At 53.4% G+C, this 6,056-nt stretch overlaps 1 protein-coding gene across 1 annotated transcript in view; it reads left to right on the top strand.

The window, feature by feature from the left end:
* The window catches only part of UGT8 (UDP glycosyltransferase 8), a 62,131-nt gene that overhangs the window by 23,396 nt on the left and 32,679 nt on the right, over positions 1-6,056 (top strand). The window lies entirely within an intron of this gene.

Here is a 6,056-nt window from a genome sequence, read left to right on the forward strand (position 1 = left end):
TCCCGAAGCACAGCCCGGAACGCAAAGACAGACGCGCGTCACTCGCCGGCCGGCGGCGGAGGGTTCTGGCACCGAGCCTCGTGGGAGCCTCGATGACTTAAACCGATTCGGTGACCGCGTCAGACCTGAGTTTTAAGTCCTGGTCCGCGTGCGTCCCAGTGAGGCGCCCCCGCGGGGCGTGCCGTGCGCGTGTGTCCTGACGGGGCTTTGGCCTGGCCGAAGGCACGGCACGCTCAGCGACGCGGGAAGGCGCTGAGGGCCGGCGCTTCTCCCCGGGATGCGGGATGCGGGATGCGGGAGCCACGAGGGACGCCCCCGCCCCGGGGCATGAGAGCGTGGTGCCCACGCCCGCCCGGCTTTGTGTTCGTTTGCCGCTGGCGCTTTTTCCTTTTCCTTACTGTGGGCAAAACTTACAATTAAGTAAATGCGGGAATCAGTCGTCACATGTTACTTCCTTCTCCACCAACCAATGATTGGCCTCTGGAAACGTTTTGTAATTTTTCTACTTCATTTTCTTACATAACATTATGTTAACCTGGCGCCCGCGCCCGCCCGGCTTTGTGTTCGTTTGCCGCTGGCGCTTTTTCCCTTTCCTTACTGTGGGCAAAACTTACAATTAAGTAAATGCGGGAATCAGTCGTCACATGTTACTTCCTTCTCCACCAACCAATGATTGGCCTCTGGAAACGTTTTGTAATTTTTCTACTTCATTTTCTTACATAACATTATGTTAAATGTGTGAAAGCAGCAAGGTTCAGATTTTCGTTCAAGTTCTTTAACAGTTAAAGATTATTGTTTATGTGGCATCTTTAAACGACTGTTGTTGAATGTGTTTGTAACTGTCTGATGGCTTTTCTGTAATGTAATTTTTGAACGCTCAGGTGTTCCCTTTCCAAAGTTTTAACCTTGAGACACTGTCCTGTCCCCGCCTCTCGTGGCCTGGGTCACGCAGTCCGCGTTACGGGGCGCAGCATCTAACTCTTCCCCGGGGAGCCTGTTTGCTCTCTGTCGTCCTGGCACCGGCTCTGAGCAGCGTGAGGTCTTCATCCAAACTTTACATGACGTGCAGAAGTGACAGAAATTGACAAAACCGTTTTTGAAATGAATTTGTTCCCCTCTCACTCCTCCACCCCACCCCACCCCTCTGCCCAGTCCCTCACAGCCGTTTCTGGCCATTGTGGCCTGCTGGGGACTCTGACAGCACCCGCTGGGCAGCAGAGACGCACACCAGACAGCACAGGGCAGCGCCTCCCTGTGGACGGTCTGTGTCCTCAGCATCCGCACGCGCTGCTGAGTTTATATGTTCACCGTCTGCCGTCCTGGGTCTGACAGCTGAGGGTAGGAGATCACGACATTTACCTGATGACACTCACTCACATGGGGAGAGCGGTGACGGTTCCGGATGCGGTCCGTCCCTGCGTACACCATGACACGCGGCCCGTGCCCGCCCACCGGGAGCCCCGCTGCGCGGAGGGACCGCCACGGGCAGCCCCCCGGCCGTGCGCACACGCTGCTCTCTGAATACTTGAAACGGCATTTTGCGTGCCGGCCCGTGCTGTGCCTTTTCACAATCTTGCCGCCGTGTCGCTGGCAACGGGGCCGAGGCAGGGAATGCGGGGTGCAGGGCCCCAGGCGTGCAGCGAGCTGAGCCTGCCCCTTTCGGCATCGCATGAAGCTGACGGCACACCTGCTGGATGATGGAGCGTACGTTAGTCCCCGCTGCGATGGAGACTTAATAAACACAATTTACAAATAGCTGTTGTTGGCATATACCGTTTTTCCTCGGGTTTCATTGCACTGTGTAACCCTTTACAAACGTGTCTAAGACAGGTCTCCTGACCCTATATGTGTGTACGCGTGTGAAAACCGTGTCACCTGCGACGATGACTTTTTTATTTCTAGTCTTACAAGGTCATCAACATGGGTCTTAAGATTGTCTGAGAATTAATGCCAGGGGAGCTGTCGACTGCTCGTTGTTGTCTGTTGCTAGTAGCTTATTGTTAGCCGGTTGTCGTAAATAGTGATTTTTCAATTTTCCACACTTGGGCTAGATTCCCTAATAAAGCAAAGTTTTCAAGAAGGTTTTTATTCATTTATTTTTTAAAAAGAGTCTCTGCGGGTATTTCTGTGGCCGGGCACGATCACGTCCCACGCAAACGAGAGTCAGGGCGGCCGTCCACTTCTGCTCTGGTGCATGGCCGGGCGGAGCTGGGGTTCTCAGGGATGGGGAGCGAGGGCCGGCGGGCGCGCGGACGCGGGACCCGCAGCTCTCAGTGAGGTCCCCGTGCTCATCGCCTCGGCTCGAGTGTCCTCAGGGAGTCCCCCGTGCACCTCCATGCCGGCTTGTGATGGACACGGCGCTCGGAGGCCTCCCGCCTGCAGTGCCCCACGTGGTCTGACCCTTGACCCCTGTCCTGCGGGGCCGTCGCGGCGACATTGCAATGGCCGGGGTCCTGGTGGCCGTGCCCAGTGCCCGCCTCCACCAGGCCACGGGCATCGGCATGCAGACCCCGAGGGACTGCGGCCACCGGACTCCGTGCCCACCGCTGCTCCGCTTTTCCTGAGGTGACCCAGACACCGAGGCCGCGTCACGGGGTGAGAAACACGCATGGCGTCGGCACAGGGCCACGTGCTGTGTGACCATGTCGTGGACCACTCCCCTGGGTGACTGCCTGGTAAGTGGCTCTGCCGTGCACACCTGTGGCAAACCGGGGGAAGCACGTGCACCTAGCACGCAGGGCTGTCGTGGGCACACTCAGTGCCCGGTGACTGCCTGCCACCTAGGTGACCGCGTGCGAGGCGCCAGGGTTTGTCTCCTGACAGGAGCCATGTGCCTGAGGGACGTGCGGGCAGGAGCCCGGGGTGCACGTTGGAGGCCCACACTGCCTGCTGGCTGTCCCACGGCCCACATCGTGCTGTGTCTCCCAGCCCACACTGCCTCCTGGTTGTTCCACGGCCCATGTCATGCTGTGTCCCCGAGCCCACACTGCCTGCTGGCTGTCCCACGGCCCACGTCGTGCTGTGTCCCCGAGCCCACACTGCCTGCTGGCTGTCCCACGGCCCACGTCGTGCTGTGTCCCCGAGCCCACACTGCCTGCTGGCTGTCCCACGGCCCACGTCGTGCTGTGTCCCCCAGCCCACACTGCCTGTGGGTTGTCCCATGGCCCACGTTGTGCTGTGTCCCCGAGCCCACATTGCCTGCTGGCTGTCCCACGGCCCACGTCGTAAGCGCTTCCCTGGCACTGTCCCTGTGAGCTTAGTGTCTCCCGAGAGTCACACGCCGCATCCCACCCAGCCCCTGCTGTCACGGGGTCCTGACTTGAAGGCCGGTGCCAGCTTTCACTGGTGTTAAGTCCTGATTGTGTAATGATGGTTACCTCCGGGCTGATCGTGAGCGCATGCACACGCACACGCACATGCACACACACACGCACGCCACACTCGCACACACACCGTGCTGGCCACGGTCCCAGATGTGAGCAACGCGGGAGCACGCGCGGTGTAGGCCCTGACGTGCTGAGTACTCCAGCCCCTTCCACGCGGCTGTGCTCCCAGCTCGCAGTGCTTGTGTGAACCGTGTGGCTCATCCCTTCGCCACCTGTGGTCCACCTGCTGTCCACCTGCTGTCCACCTGCTGTCCACCTGGCGGAGCCTCAGCCGAGCGCGAGGCCACCCGCTGTTTCCACGGCAAGGCCACTCCCCACCACCTGGTGCCGCCGAAGGGGATGGCCCCACTCTGAGAAGAAAAGGTTTGAAAACGGGGACCCAAAATAAGGTGACAGAAGAACTTGAGGGGATAGTTCGGTGACCTGTCTGATGACTCAGGTACAATCGGTTCATTGTTCGTTCTCAGTCATTCAGTTAAGCTGTAAATATAAAGTCACACAGGATGCTTATTTGTCATTGGTATATTCAAAAACAATCGCAACAATACTTTCACATGACAAAGTTTGAGAATTATATGAATTCTATTAGGAAAGTTGTCTAAAATATGCCTTGAAGATCTTATCCTTCATACTTCTGAGACAGTAAGATCTTGAGCTAGCTTTTTCAAAAACACTTCATGCAAAAAATGCAAGAGACATTTTTGGCAGACAGCAAAAACATTTTTCCAACGACCTTTAGTAAGAAGTGCCTTAGAAATGCATGCAATTAAAATACTCACATTGTCTTTTTTTTTTTGCAAAATGTTACAAGTTCCCAGTTACTCAGGAATCTGGGTTGTTGAGTTGGGGCTTCAGAGTGGGAGGATTTTATGGATGCTTTTAGTTTTCCAACTATGGAAACCAAAAGTCACTCAATAATTATATAATTCACACTCTGGTAAATTGGACGTGGTTTAAGAAAGAATTCCTGTAGTCCGCGAGATTATTGATAATCTGCCCAGTTAGTATGGTAAAACCAGGTTTTTTTTTCAACAGAGGAATAGATAATCTAAGTCTAAACTGAAAAATGACAGCTGCATGTGAAATTATACAGCTATTTAAATAAAGCAATTATGACAGGGAGTCTACTCGAGGAAGTCCAACTCCGACATTAACTCTTTACAAAGCATTTTCGTTTATTAACTAATGGAACTGGACGTTTTCACTGAATGTTGTATGACTAAAAATATATTATTCCTATGTTAGTTTCTATCTACAGTTAGTTTTAACTCAGTGACTATTTTGTGCAGAGTGAGTGATCTATTCCTTGTCACAAAGGCACAATCGGCTTGACTTCGATATGGTACCCACACTTTTAGAAGGCACTTTCTACCAACTCATGGGTCCTTCTAATATTAGGATGAATTTTCCATTTAGGTCACGAATAAGTACAGGACAATGCAGCGAGAACGGTTAGTGAGATCCTAGACGCAAACATAACTTTAGCCTTTCACTCAGCATTGTATTGGAACGTCAAGTAACTAATATGTTGAAGAATTTTACATACTTATGCTAATTCTGCTTTAGTTACTCTCATGGAACTTTGGCTGAAGTCCATGAATATTCCCTACTTTTAGCAGAAAATGGGATCTTTTGAGTATAAATAGGGAAATTGCACGTAAAGTAAATCTTAAGCTAACAATCGTGCGATATATTTCTGGGTGACTTCTATGTGTTTTGTTCCCAAATCAAAGGCACTGGCACTTAGAGACCAGATGTCTAGAACAGCCCACGGCCATGGAGTGAAAACTCATGAGCCAGAGGCAGTCCCTGAGCCTGAAAATGCCAGCGTGGACACTTAGTGCAGCCGTGGCCAGTAGGAAAAGAAGCAGATACTCATCACGGACGTAAGAAAAACAAATGTATAACGTTAATACTGTGTGCGTAGTTAGCTCTGAAGTGGGACGACACAAGTCTTTAGAAATTAGGTTCTAAAAAGCATGTACCACGTCTTGCTAAAATATTGTGAAATAGGATGAAATCGTTACACAGTGGAATCAAGCCCTGCTCTGAAAGCATTTTCTCAAACGTCCTTCTTCTTCTTCTAGAATAAAAAAATGCTTTGAGATTTAGAAGTTTACATCAAGAATCTAGTTACAAATGACGTTTTCTCTCATGATGAATTCAGCTGACCCACGACTGTTTCTCACGTGGGTCCCAAGGAGAGGAAGGTGGGCAGGACTCGGCTGGGGCACATGTGATTGCCCGGCTCAGGCCCACGGTGGAGTCAGGTCGGCAGCCGGGGAGCCCGGGGTCTGTGGCAATGAGCGGCTTCGTCCGCCTGTCCCTCGGGCCCCTCCGCCTGGCTTCGTGCCACTCCGTCGGCCGCTCCTCTCCGGTCCCCAAGCGCAGCCCACCGCCTCCCTGTCCCTACCGCGTTACCCGATCACTCCCCGTAATGATCACCCCGTCGCCTGCATCCTCAGCATGTCATGGCGGGACCGTGAGCCCGGGTCGTGTCGTTTCCTGTTTCTCTGAGCGAGTGAACGGAACGTTCTCCTCCGTGGAAACTGCAGGTCGTGATAACACCGTCCGGACCCTGTTTCCCTCCCCAAACTTCCTAAACGCGCTGACGGCGCGGCGGCCGCGCCCGCGTCCTGCCTCCTGTTTTCCTCACGTTCCTTCCTTCTC

The sequence above is a fragment of the Pteropus alecto genome, unplaced genomic scaffold (genome assembly GCF_000325575.1).
Source record: "Pteropus alecto unplaced genomic scaffold, ASM32557v1 scaffold17, whole genome shotgun sequence".
NCBI classification, from domain to species: Eukaryota; Metazoa; Chordata; class Mammalia; order Chiroptera; family Pteropodidae; genus Pteropus; species Pteropus alecto.